Source organism: Sander lucioperca, chromosome 1 (assembly GCF_008315115.2).
Source record: "Sander lucioperca isolate FBNREF2018 chromosome 1, SLUC_FBN_1.2, whole genome shotgun sequence".
Classification (NCBI taxonomy): domain Eukaryota; kingdom Metazoa; phylum Chordata; class Actinopteri; order Perciformes; family Percidae; genus Sander; species Sander lucioperca.
This window is the reverse complement of record NC_050173.1, coordinates 36,866,323-36,878,973: the sequence shown is the minus strand read 5'-3', so window position 1 is coordinate 36,878,973 and position 12,651 is coordinate 36,866,323. Positions and strand designations below refer to the sequence as shown.

At 40.5% G+C, this 12,651-nt stretch overlaps 1 protein-coding gene across 4 annotated transcripts in view; it reads right to left on the bottom strand.

Moving 5' to 3' along the window:
- Window positions 1-12,651, bottom strand: part of frmpd3 (FERM and PDZ domain containing 3) — a 95,492-nt gene that overhangs the window by 41,342 nt on the left and 41,499 nt on the right. The window lies entirely within an intron of this gene.

Sequence of the window (12,651 nt, the reverse complement as noted above, 5' to 3'; positions counted from 1 at the left end):
GTGTATCGCCGTGTGCATTTTGTCCACAGCAATCCCACCGATCAGTCCCAAAAATGCCCAGTTAGATAGTAAATGCTGTAAACATATTCCTTATAAATCTCATTCCTTGCCTGCCTTATTGCACAATCCAAATTTTCTTCAAAACTTATTTTCAGCGTGTAGCTTGCTAGGTTGAAGGTGGTTGTTGTTTCCCGTAGCAAATGGATTTTAAGAACGGCAAAACACAGAGAGCGGAAGTGGAGGGACAAAGCCTGACATCAGATGACATCAGATGTCAGGCTTTATCCTCTGTAGAAATGTACTACCGTTAATCCAGATGTGTTAAGTGACATGACAAGGTGACATTGTAAAAGATTATACATTACAGTAAAAAGTAAGATTTGGTCCTTTCTGCATAGCGTGTTGGTTATGTCTGTGTGAAGGTTCAGACCACAGCAAGCAGATGATTCCTAACCCAGCCTCCCTGCCATCTGGGTCTAGCTGGTCTGGGAGCTTCTGTAGTAGCTTTTCCTGTCTTTATTTCCCTCTGTCTCACTCTCTTGCCACTGACCTATCTAGTGCTGGTATGTTTTAGGGTGTGTGCAGAGAATACCAAGTGGCTGCTCCATCAGCGTATGTAATTATCTGGCCTGCTGAGCTGCCATGCCCCTGCTGCCTGCCTACTTGGGTTCAGCCACGCTGCACTCTTCCCCTGCCTCAGCTTGGACCAAAGTCCACTGCTGTGCAGCAATTGTGTAGCTTTTGTTCTCTTTGAGGTTTTCTAGTGTGTTGCCACAGTCATTTTCACAACAAAGTGACAAAATGTAATTTTTGTATTAATTATTATATCAACAACTGTATGGATGTTTTTTTGGGTGTATTATTCAGCATCCATTGTGGCTGCAGGGCTTTCCTTTAAAAGAACGGAACAGTGGTGCTCTCTACTGTAGTATCATTACCAGCCGTGACAGCGATGCTGATATTGTTTTCACCTTGTGAGTCTGTGTGTGTGTGTGTGTGATTGTCCGTGTGTGTCATCTTGGCAATATCCTGAAGACAATTACTGTAGCAGGAACTACCACAGAGGCGGTTTTGAGTAATTTGCCTGGTGGTTATTTATCTGCAGCCAGATTTTTTCACCTTGATAGCGTCACAACCGTGCAACATTCAGTCACGAAACTTTACAGGTGTGGTTGCAGTGTTGTAGTCGAATCACCAATTGTTGAGTCTAAGTCACATCTTGAGTCCCCATTGTTTGAGTCGGAGTCCCCCCACCCCCACCCCCCCCCCGACACTTGTCTCTAGCATCCTAATTAGCTGCTTTGTGTGCTGCTCTTCATTTTGCGACCTCACACAAACTATTCATTGTTGTGTGCTTGGTCTGAAACTACCCTAGCACTATGGGATACGTGATGCAGACCCAAATCTCCGGTGTTAAAATTACGAGCTTTGAAGGCCCAGCCATCCATGCCGATCTCCTCTTTATTACTTACATCCATTACATATTGGCCAGTGCAAATTTGTTATAACATGTAGGAGATGTGGACAGGGGTGTCCAGTGACCTCTAGAGGCAGTTAGGAAGGTGAGTCATTCGATCAAATCCTGTGCTTTTAGCACTGTGTGATCATCACTCTAGTGACTCTTTTATACTTGCAGTTAATTAAAAAGACATTACTGTGACTATATTTAAATATATTGCAACACATGTGCTGTGTATATACTGTATTCACAGCCTACTTTTGTTTCTAACTTGTGCTTAACTTTAATTCATGCTTGTGGAACCAAAACCAAAGGCGGTCTAGAGTATTAATCCTTTTGCTTTCAACACATTATATCCGAATACATTGCTACTCATATCTTTTTTCCCATATGGGTTTGGTAACTCCTGCTTACGTTGGGCAAAAATCAAACAAACACTGCTGCATCAAAGCTGCTAAATGAATAGGTTGTATCTTCTCTAAAGATTTAAATTTTCCATCTTTGATCTGGCGAGATGGTCATGGGACTTTGTGACAGTCCATAATATGCTGTCTGGTGCTCTCACACTCAGTGTGGAGGAAATGAATATTTGCTTGGCTGCTCTTAGTGCTTTAATCCATTTAATGCACACTGGGCAAAGGAGAGGAGAGAGGAATATGTAGCCTGCTGTGGTGCACATATCTAAAAGAGGTTGACTACTACATTGAAGCAGAACCGCTGACTGCATGCAATTCTTATTGTGGTTTGGTATTTATACATGTATAAATCATTTGCTGGGTTTCAATGTTTGAAAAAAACGGTTTGCTGATATCTTACAAAGAGTAAATAAGTATGCTCAATGAATTTCTCTTCGCGCTTAGCCACTGCTTTCAATCAATGACACTGTCCCTCTGCAGCCATGATATATTGACCACCATTTCACCAACACATGTTTGTTTGCTGTTCCAGCTGGGCATGCAAAATGGCACAGTACCAAATCCAGTAAAATTTAGACATTTCGGAGCATCTGATATACCTTTTTAGTTATTTGTTTTTGACAAAAAATGTATACCCCCCCATCACACTTCAGCTCTGCTCGGGAAGAGTCAAGCAGCATTTATGCTCTTTTATGCTCTAATAAACTCTTATTTTATAGAAGGCACCTTGTGTAAAGTGTACCTGTAGACAGATGTTTATTCCAGTTGCAAGTGTAGATGGCCCCCTGAGTGATGGCTCCTCCATATGTAGTGATGAATCAGACTGCAACTGTGCACTTTTATCCCTGTTAATGGGCTGCGATCAATAGTGTAGCTCCGTATCAGCAACCACAGAGTGATAACTGAGCATGAAGGGGGAGGGAACCACATGATAATCGATGTGAATGTGGAGATAATCAACAAGATTGCAGGTAATGCTCTAGGTGGTCTGTCATATCGAACCGCTTTTGGTGGACCATTTGAAGGGTTCAATCAGTAAAATTGTCTGTAAAGCTGCCTTTGCAGTGCCACATTTGTGTCGCCGTTGAAGGCGAGAATAGGAGAAATTAGGAGAGTCTAATTGAGTCACAGATAATAAGCATTCAGTGCAAAGAAAAAGAAAGCCGGTTGAACCCTACATTAATGTAAAAAAAGAAATCATAAATTGTGGTCTGATATTCATCAAAGTCACTATAATAGAGAAATACATATATGTAAACTAATAACACTCAACTCATTGTTTTCTGAATGGCATATTTATTAAATCATCTTAATATTAAAAATCCAAATAGGTATTGATAGTATGTGAACCTCTTCACACATGACTTCTAAAAAAGCTACAAGTCAGATTTTCCATCAATGAGTTGAAATTGTAGTTGTTGTTAGGTAGTGGTTAGTTATGTCTTGTTCTGTACAAACCACATGAAAAATATTGACTATCAACAGTGATCTCTTCATGGTTTCATTGTACATCTCAAATTGTTTTGTGTTACTGGGACAAAGAGTATATTTAATCTGCAGTAACTATGCAAAACAAACTAACATAATCCTTAAAGTGAAGCATGGAGTAGGGATTACCATGATGCCCCTGGGCTTAAACAAGTAATGCTCATTGGAAAAACAGTGTTTGAAAACTTAAACCTAAACTAAAAACTTAAAAATCATTTTTACAAGTTTAAGTTTCAGGGTAACTTTCAGTCATCTGATGCATAATAGATGTTGGGAGATGTAACAAGAAAATGCCCTTAAACACAGTGAAACATCAACTAAAAAATGGCTTCGACATAGGAGAAGTAATGTTTCAGAATGGTTAACGACAGTCCTGACAGAGCCATTCATGATCAAGACATTATTCCTAAATATCAATATAATTAAACAGCCGTGTATGGGGAAATGGTCTAAAATTCCACCTGGCCAATGTGGAAATGTGATCAACACATGCAGGAAACATTTAAAGGGATATTTTCACCATTTGAAAGACAAATATATATATATATATATATATATATATATATAAACTGGTAAACTACAGCCTCGTGGTGCATTTGAAGTTATTGTAAATGTCCTTTTCCTATCTGATTGTTGTTTTTGTCGTTCAACAGCAATTTACTAGTGAAATAAGTTATTGTTATTGTTATACATTATTATTAAATCATTTAATTTTGACCATATGGCCTTAGCAATAAACAAGCCGTTCTTTGAAGTGCCCATATTATGAAAAAAAACACTTTTTCTGGGATTTGGGGTGTTATGTTGTGTCTCTGGTGCTTCCACACACATACAAACTTTGAAAAAAATCCATCCATGCTGTTTAGAGTGAGATACGGTTTCTGAATGTGTCCTGCCTTCAGTCTCTGGGTGAGTTGTTCAAAATCGGCACGGCTTGTGACATCCCAAGCCGAAACGAGCTGGCTAACTGCAACCATTAGCTCGTAGCATTAGCATGCTAACGCTAGCATGCTACCTCGTTCTCAATAGCAAAGCACTGCTACAACACACATAAGTTCACCATAATACACAAAAGAACTACTTACATGTGCACCCTCATTTAGAAGTCTCCCAGCTAATCCTGCCTTGTAACTGACCGAAGTTGTAGAAACAGCCTTTCTTTTACTGTCTATGGAGCTAGCTAGCTGACATGATCTACATCTGAGCTACTGCACATGTGCGAGTGCAATCAAAGATAGTACAGAAGAAGAAGAAGAAAAGAGGTCTCACTCTGTAGCTAAAACAGAGACCAGGTGAAAAGAGGATCTGCAGCAGTGAGAGAGAGCGGTGCAGTACAACAAAAATATGGTGTTTTTTGAAAATTAAACCATGTAAACCTATTCTGGTACAACCATAAAATACAATTATGAACCTGAAAATGAGCATAATATGGGTGCTTTAATGTCACCAACTGTTGTTTAGTACCCTTTTTTTTTCTTTTCGTTTTTTACTTTCTTAAAAAGTATCAGTTCAGGCACCGTTAATTATGTATGCGATTAATTTCGATGAATTAATCACAGAGTATGTAATTTGTTAGATTAAATGTTTTAATCGATTGACAGCCCTAATATAGGACTTGCAGAAGACTTGAACGTGAATGTCCCTAAGGTGTTGAGTGGCTTCAAGGTGTTAGCTGGCTGCTCCCTGCCTCTTTCCTTGATGCCCCGGCCCTGTCACAGCTCGTCTCGTCTCCACTTCGGCACTCTGTGATAGCGTGTGCTCAGCCATGTGTGTGAAGTTTGAGAAAGCAAAGTTGATTGCAAAGTTGATTGCAGTGTTGTGACAGGGGCACTGAGAGGTTACAATACAGTGTAACGAGTCTGGGGGAAAAGGAAGGCGGGGAAGTCATGAATTCAATGGGTAAATTAGATGTCCTTGTATATGGTTTGTGTGGGGGGAAACATAGGAAGTTATGCACGGAATACAGTTTAAAATTAATAAAATTAGACACTGTGGGTGGTGTTTGAGCGGTATCATTTGTAGCAATGTCTGGAGCCAGAGACATTTGCAAACATGCAAGCGTATGCTCAGAACTTTATCTCTAAACCTAGGACAAACAAATGGCTGATTGCATTGAGATAATTAACAGCTGTGCTGTGTGATACTGTGTGCTAAATGACATTTGTAGCCTCCTCTCTGCTGCTCCACTGAGCTGCAGACACAAACCAAACCAAACAGAGCACAAAAGTGGCTTGAAAGACACAGTATGTGCTTATGAACCATTGAAGGTAATAGGTCAGAAAAGACACAAGACATGTACTATGTCCCAAGAAAAGGAGCTGTATGTTTTGTGAACACGTGATCGGAGTTGGCAGGGCCATTACAACACAGGTAAAACAAGCTGAGAGGGGTATAACTGTACTTACAGAAGCTAACCTGTCAGCAAAATCACTGCATATTTTTGTTAGACAGTGACAAAGAGGCTTGTCAGGTTCAGACAAAATTGTTTGTTTTTGAGGCGAGGGGCTGCTTCATCTTCAAAGCCACAATGTCACTACTCTCATCTTTCCTCAGGATTCATCACAAAGTCAGAACAAATAATGAAATACTATTTCAACTCTGTTTGATGTGGTTAATTTTCGTGGCATGCAGGGAGAAAATGCATTCATTGGCAGAACCGAGCGTGAAAGTCTGCACACTCTGAATTTATTTTGTCATTAGAGTTTTGGGAATTTTTGCTGTGACAATGAGAGGGGACTCTACATGCAATCTGCTTGTGTAATCATTCAGTCAGGAGGCAGGCAGGCAAGAAGGCAGGTGCTGAAGACCGATATGTTTCTTATCGTTGAGCTGCCTCCTGTCGGCTCATCACAGTCCAGAGCACAACGCACGCACGCACACGCACACGCACACGCACACGCACACGCACACGCACACACAAACTCTTGGGGAAATATTCTATGTTTTAGCAATTGATACACTGCATGAGCTTCTGACATTATGAACAAAATTGCATTCTTGAGTTTATCGTTGGGATTACAAAGATACAGCTATAACTCTAGAGCCCTTCACCCAGAGTATCTTATTAAGAGTACGGCCAAGTGCTACATTACTCCCAACTGCGCCAGCATTTTACTTAAGGGCCATAACCAAGAGGAAGGACAGGAACGGTAGCCAGAAGCTCTGAGGTGACATTTACAATTTTAAGATGAGAGTTGCGTGTACTTAATTAAGAAATAGCAAGGGACATCAGCCCCTCTCAGCTTTACTGTTCCCTGGGAAAGCTTATTTCATGCTCCAGAAAGCCTTTACATCACACGTGTGTGTGTCTCAATGTGTGAGAAGCACACAAACAAACAGAATAACGAATCCCAGACGGAAAGTCTTTAAGCATCTAAATGTATCCAAGCAACGCATTCTCATGAACGAGTTCGTGTGATATCATATGAAAAGTTATGCACACTAAAATGTATGATATCATTATGAAAACTAGGAGACCACCGGCTGGTCACGTGACATTGGCTACAGAGCTCCATGCTACAGAGCGGCAGTTGCTAGTTGTTTAGGTCGCTACAGAGCTTTGTGACACCAGCTACTAACAGACCTCCGTTACAGCTCGTCGTATCAGCGGCAGTTAGTAGATGTGTTTAGCTGCTACTAGTCTATATCCTTCACGTTCCACTTCTGGTATTGCTCCGGTGCTGCAGGAAATTCCGCCGGATGCATGTATTTTCCATTTCCTTCCGCTTTCTTTGTGTTGGAATTTTTAATTCGGTGGATTTATGAGGACTATTTTTGACTGCTCCTCAGATCTCTGCAGGGTAAATTGAGACAGCTAGCTAGACTATCGGTCCAATTTGAGCTTTCTCTCGCACAACTATTTTGCAGCGGCTCTGTGCGGAATTTAGCACCACCCATGACGATTCTGATTGGTTTAAAGAAATGCCAATAAACCAGAACACGTTTTCCTCCCATCCCCGAATGCTATGTGGAGTAGCCAGACCCTCCTTCAGCGCGCTTTGGAGGAGGGTCTGGCAAAGCGAGACTAAGCCGCTACAGAGCTCTGCGACACCGGCTTTGGTGCTCTGCATGGTGCTCCACATGGTGCTCAGCGGTAGTTGGTGGTTCAGTTACTCGAGAATAGGTGACTGTGAGTCGGGTACAGAGCACCGCAAGCTGCCGGTCATTTCGGCGGAGATTACAGTTAAGTTTAGGCAAGAAAAAGTGAGTGGGTGTTAACACCCACCCATACACCACAACCACCTCTTATACAGTCAGCAGTCAATGTGGTGCACACAGCTAAGAAAAAAAAAGAAATCATACGAATTACAGTGCTTAGCTTTTTGTAGCTTTTCGAACATATGGTTCATGAGAACAGGCTGATCTGATGCCCAAAATGTGTTCTAGTGCTATACATGAAGAGTAGTGTGTGCAGATACTTTAGGCCTCATTATGCAATTGAGCATGCGCAGGATTGTGCACTGAAATTATAAATTGCTTCATTACACATGCATGCACGCAAGCGCATGCACACAATCAGAGCCTTGATACTGTCTGAATTTTTTTGTAGCACTAGCAACTAAGTAACATAGTTTTCCTTATTAACTGGTTTGCTTTTTAAAATGTTCAAAAGTAGTGAGCCCAAGTGTGCATCTTCAAATTGCTTGTTTGATTCAACCGACAATCTAAAAACTAAAGATATTTACCTTACTATCATAGATTACTATTTATTACTATTGCTATGCCTACAAAATGACAATTGTGTTTATCTGATCCATTCCATTATTATTTTACAATACAAAATAGCCTCTGACACTTTTTTTTCTAAAATACCTGTGGACTCAGTAGGTTATGATTTACATATTCCTCAGGTCAGTGATCACCATAGCAACCTGTGGAGCAAGGCACAAAGTAGCGTCTCTAAAATGTAGCAGCTGTAAGCCTGAGGGCTGAGGAACGAGGAGAGGTTATGAGTCAGACGATACAGTGTTCGAACCCCCGAGACTACATCTACATGTAGCTCCTCACTGACATCATCCTCTTACTCTTGCTGGTCTTTCTCTCTTTCTTTCTTTCTTTCTTTCTTTCTCTCTCTCTCTCTCTCTCTCTCTCTCTCTCTCTCTCTCTTTTTCTCTCTCCTTCTCTCTCTCACACAGACTTCCGCTCCTCCTTTATCTTTTTTCCTTGTTTCTCTACTTCTCTCTCTCTCTCTCTCTCTCTCTCTCTTTTTCTCTTTCTCTTTCTCTCTTGCTGTTTCTGTGTTAATGTGCATGCACATGCATGTGTGAATATTTGCGTGGGCATCCCTGATTGCTGTCGAGCTGCTGATTTCAGAGGAGTTAAATAATATTTAGCCACAAATAGCATTAGTCCGAGTGCCATGGGAACTGTGGATCAACTCAGCAGTGTAGCGTTATGTTGCCAGAGTGTTACTGCATTTTGATTTTTACAAAACTCCCTAAGATATTGGAATAACAGAAAAGTATTATAGAGCGATGAGTATTTGATTAGCAAAATGGCTTTTACATTGGAAAATGTATCCTAAGGGGAGATTACAAAACATCGTGTCCAGTTTTTTTTTTTATTGAACATTGCTTCCACAAGTTCAGGCTTGGTTTGTTTTGCCCGCGGCAGCTAAAAGATAAGGAGTGCCAACAGTCTTTTAATAACTTTAATAACTTTAAGTCTTTGAGTTTCCAAAGACGCTGAATGCCAAATTCAGAGATTATTGGATCAACACTCTTCGAAAAGTTTGTTTAAACAGAACTGCATTTCATTCTAAAGTGTTGCATTCAGCCTGCACTCTGCAAAAAACAACAACATCCAGTTGGACCAGTTTAGGAAGTGATTGCATTGGGAATACAGTATGTTTTTATTTAGTTTAGAAACACCAGATGAAAAACAAACGAGCGAAAAAATCTCTATTATCTCTCCATAGAGATCATTTATAGCAATTAAATAGAATTGTATTTTAATTACTGGTTTTCAGTTAGGAATACTGTCTATTTCTCCATTTTGTATATACAGACCTTGCATCTTAATCTCAGTACCACTGATATGTGTTTAGTTTCTCATACAATATATCATCACATTATATGTAATCCCTCCTTTAAGGAGTAAAGTCTGGTCCAATCTTTAATTAAATCAGTGCTTAAGGGGAGGGAGCTATTTAGGAGTTAGAATACTTTTTTACGGTTTCTACTACTCAAACTTTTCAAACTTAATTCAAGTTCAATATCTGATTGTTACATGATTGGTGTCAACAGATACAACAGACTGACTGTCTGATGTGGATATTGCATCAGTAGTCTGAGGAGCAAAGAAAGAAGAAAGTTGAATACAAATCAAACTCTGTGACTGTGATGCAGTTTGCTCAAGGGGTAAGGGGGACTCCAGCACTTTGTTCTTGGAGCCATTAAAATAAAATGCGAGGAAACCTTAATTGATGTTTTTGATGAGACCAAAATTACCAACACTGGTAGCAAAATGAGTGAAATTAAATACTTGCAGAGATGGATTAATACTTTACATCAACCGTGTCCTGTCCAGAGCTATATTTGACTTGTCAAATTTTTGCAAATCCACTACCACTATGTCTTTAAGCCTTTTAAGTGTATTTCGGTATCAGTCATTTCTTTAGTGGGAAAAATGGTTGTCAAGATAAAACTCTCAGAATACATAATGACTTCATTAGTGGTCCTTCTCTGTGATTAATTGGAGTGCTGTGTCACCCAGTGTGACAGATCCGCTCATTGCCAGACAGTGTTGTGACAGGAGACGGCGCCATGTTGATGAGTCTGGAGATGATCACACACACTGATACACTTGTAAAACACACACATATTAGTAAGTAGCATTTGTTACACACATCCTGCATTATCTAAACATGGAGATCCTGCTGAGATCAAGAAAAGGATTCAGAATAAGACATGGCCTTAATTCAGTCAGCTTTAAAAAAAAAAAAAATGCATGTGCAATTTCACAGCTTTGGCAGCAGTGATTAGCAACAGAAATCTCTCCTTCAGTATTTACCACAGTTATCAACCTGTTGGCACGAGCTCAGCTGTGTTAGCAACTCAAAAGAAGCTGGCATCTCTCTATCTAAACAGGAGAAGAAAGACATGCGAGGGGCCTCAGAGCCGCTACGCTCAAGGGGCCAGCCATGAGAAAATCCACTGTGTTTGATGGCTGCTATGAGCTTACCATCACAGAGCATTCAACTACAGGGAGCAGGAGAAAGAAACGTTGTTTCCACTGTACACTGAAACTGAGGGAGGGAGAAGTAGAGGTGGAGTAGTTGAAGAAAGCGTGAGTAAATGTCGAGTGCGGAAGATGCACAGAGAGAGGTCAGGGATGAAGTGAGGAAAGGGTCACGTTGTCTGGATAAGAGGAATCCACCAGAGGTTGAGGATCAGTCTGCTGGTTTTGAACTGGTAAATGCTCCCCACCAGGATATCCAGCCTGGCCTTTGATGGGTTTATCTGACTGATGTTGGCTCTAACAACTTTTAAGAGGGTGTCGGTAGTCACTACAACAGGGAAATCATCGTGGTCCTGAAGCAGAGCTCAGCTTGTCGGATAGAGAGATCGCCCCAGTATAAAGTCGAACGGCAGACTGTTATTTAATCAATTTGATCAATAAAACCATTGAATCAGGTCAGCTCCCATATCAGTAAAAGAGCAGAAGAGTAAAATAGACCTCTTAACCAGAGGGGATTGCTGTTTAAGACGATGGCTCAAACAGTAGCTTCACTGTATTAAATTACATCTGTCTTTGATGAAAACCTTGGGAAAGCGTGCAGCCTCTGAGAAGGTCTCCTGTTTCAAACGGTTCAATGGCTCGATAGGGTCCTGGTTAGTGTCTGTTAGCTGCTCATGTAGCTTAGTCTTTTTTTGCAGGCAAGTCCCACATTTATCCCAGAATCGGTATCAGTTTATGCATCATTTAGGAAGAAATAAGAAAGTGTAAGAGTCCAATAAATTCCAGCTGAGCCACATTTGCATATTATTAGGTGCCTGTGAAGTGTTTCTTAACATGGAACAGTGGCTTATCTGTGCCTCAGAATTAATCACTTCCTCATCTGTCAGTCTGGGCTATTCTTTTTACCAGCATGTGTTCACATGCATTTAGAGATCATTAAAGGCCGGGCAACAGATCAAATTCTTTCAGCACATGTATACCACACACGTAGAGATGCAGGAGAAAAACAAACTCCCTTCTCCCTGTGATAGTGACACCTTCCATATGCTTGAGTAACTGTTTATATTCCACCTGGCAGATCACAGAGTTTTATTTTTTGTTGCTGCATCTATGTTGTTTTGCCCCGGCCTCCTCCACTCAGCACAGTTTGCTCAAATCTCTGTGAAATAGTGAACAATGCTGCCCTTTCTTCTCCAGCGGCACTGACATATTCATGAGTGGCACTTTCTTTGTGGAATGCAACAATTTCCAGCTGCGGAGCGAGGGGAAAAAGTCTTTTGTGTTTGTTTCTCTTTTAAATCAAACTTTCTAGCCATGCTAGTGGCATGTCGGTCAGTCAATTAGTATGTCAGTCTTTTGGATGGATTGCCATGATTCCCATCATGCTATTTAGTGCTAATTAGCAGATTAAACTAAGATGGTGAACATTGTAATCATAATACCTGCTTAACATCAGCATGTGAGCATGTTAGCATGCCAATTCAGAATGTAGCTGAAAGCACCGCTGTGCATATGGAGCCTCACAGATCTGCATATCCTTTTGACTCTTAGTCTTGTTTAGAGGTAATTACAAAAGTTAGCTGTTTTGGTTAGCGCCACATGATACATTGAAGAATGCTCGAAAACTTCAGTTTATGTGGTAAGTATAATTAATTCAGCTGCAGAGATTTAATAGAATGTTTACACATTCAGCCATGTTACACTGGAAGTGTGAATGTTTTTTTGAGAGGTCCTGATGGTAGGTTTACAATCTTAACATCTCAGCATGCTACCCACTCTCAGGTAAAATGGAATATGCTTGGCAGGCTTTTTCTTTTCAGTTTTCCCTGATACTGACCCATGTTAATTTGTTGAAAAGTAATGAGATGAAATATGCAACAGTGATTCAGCATAGAGGGGGTCCTATGAAGCATAAGTGGACAATAAGCGGGCCCTGAGTTGATTATAATCCCAAAGTGCTGTAGGGATAAACAACATGTTTTTGATGCTTGTGAACATTGCCCTTCATATGCTAATTAGGGAAAGCTTCAAATTGTTGACGAGTATTTCCTTTTTGCAAAATAGTGTTTAGTACACTGTGCTGCATTAATACAATAAAGAAACAATGTA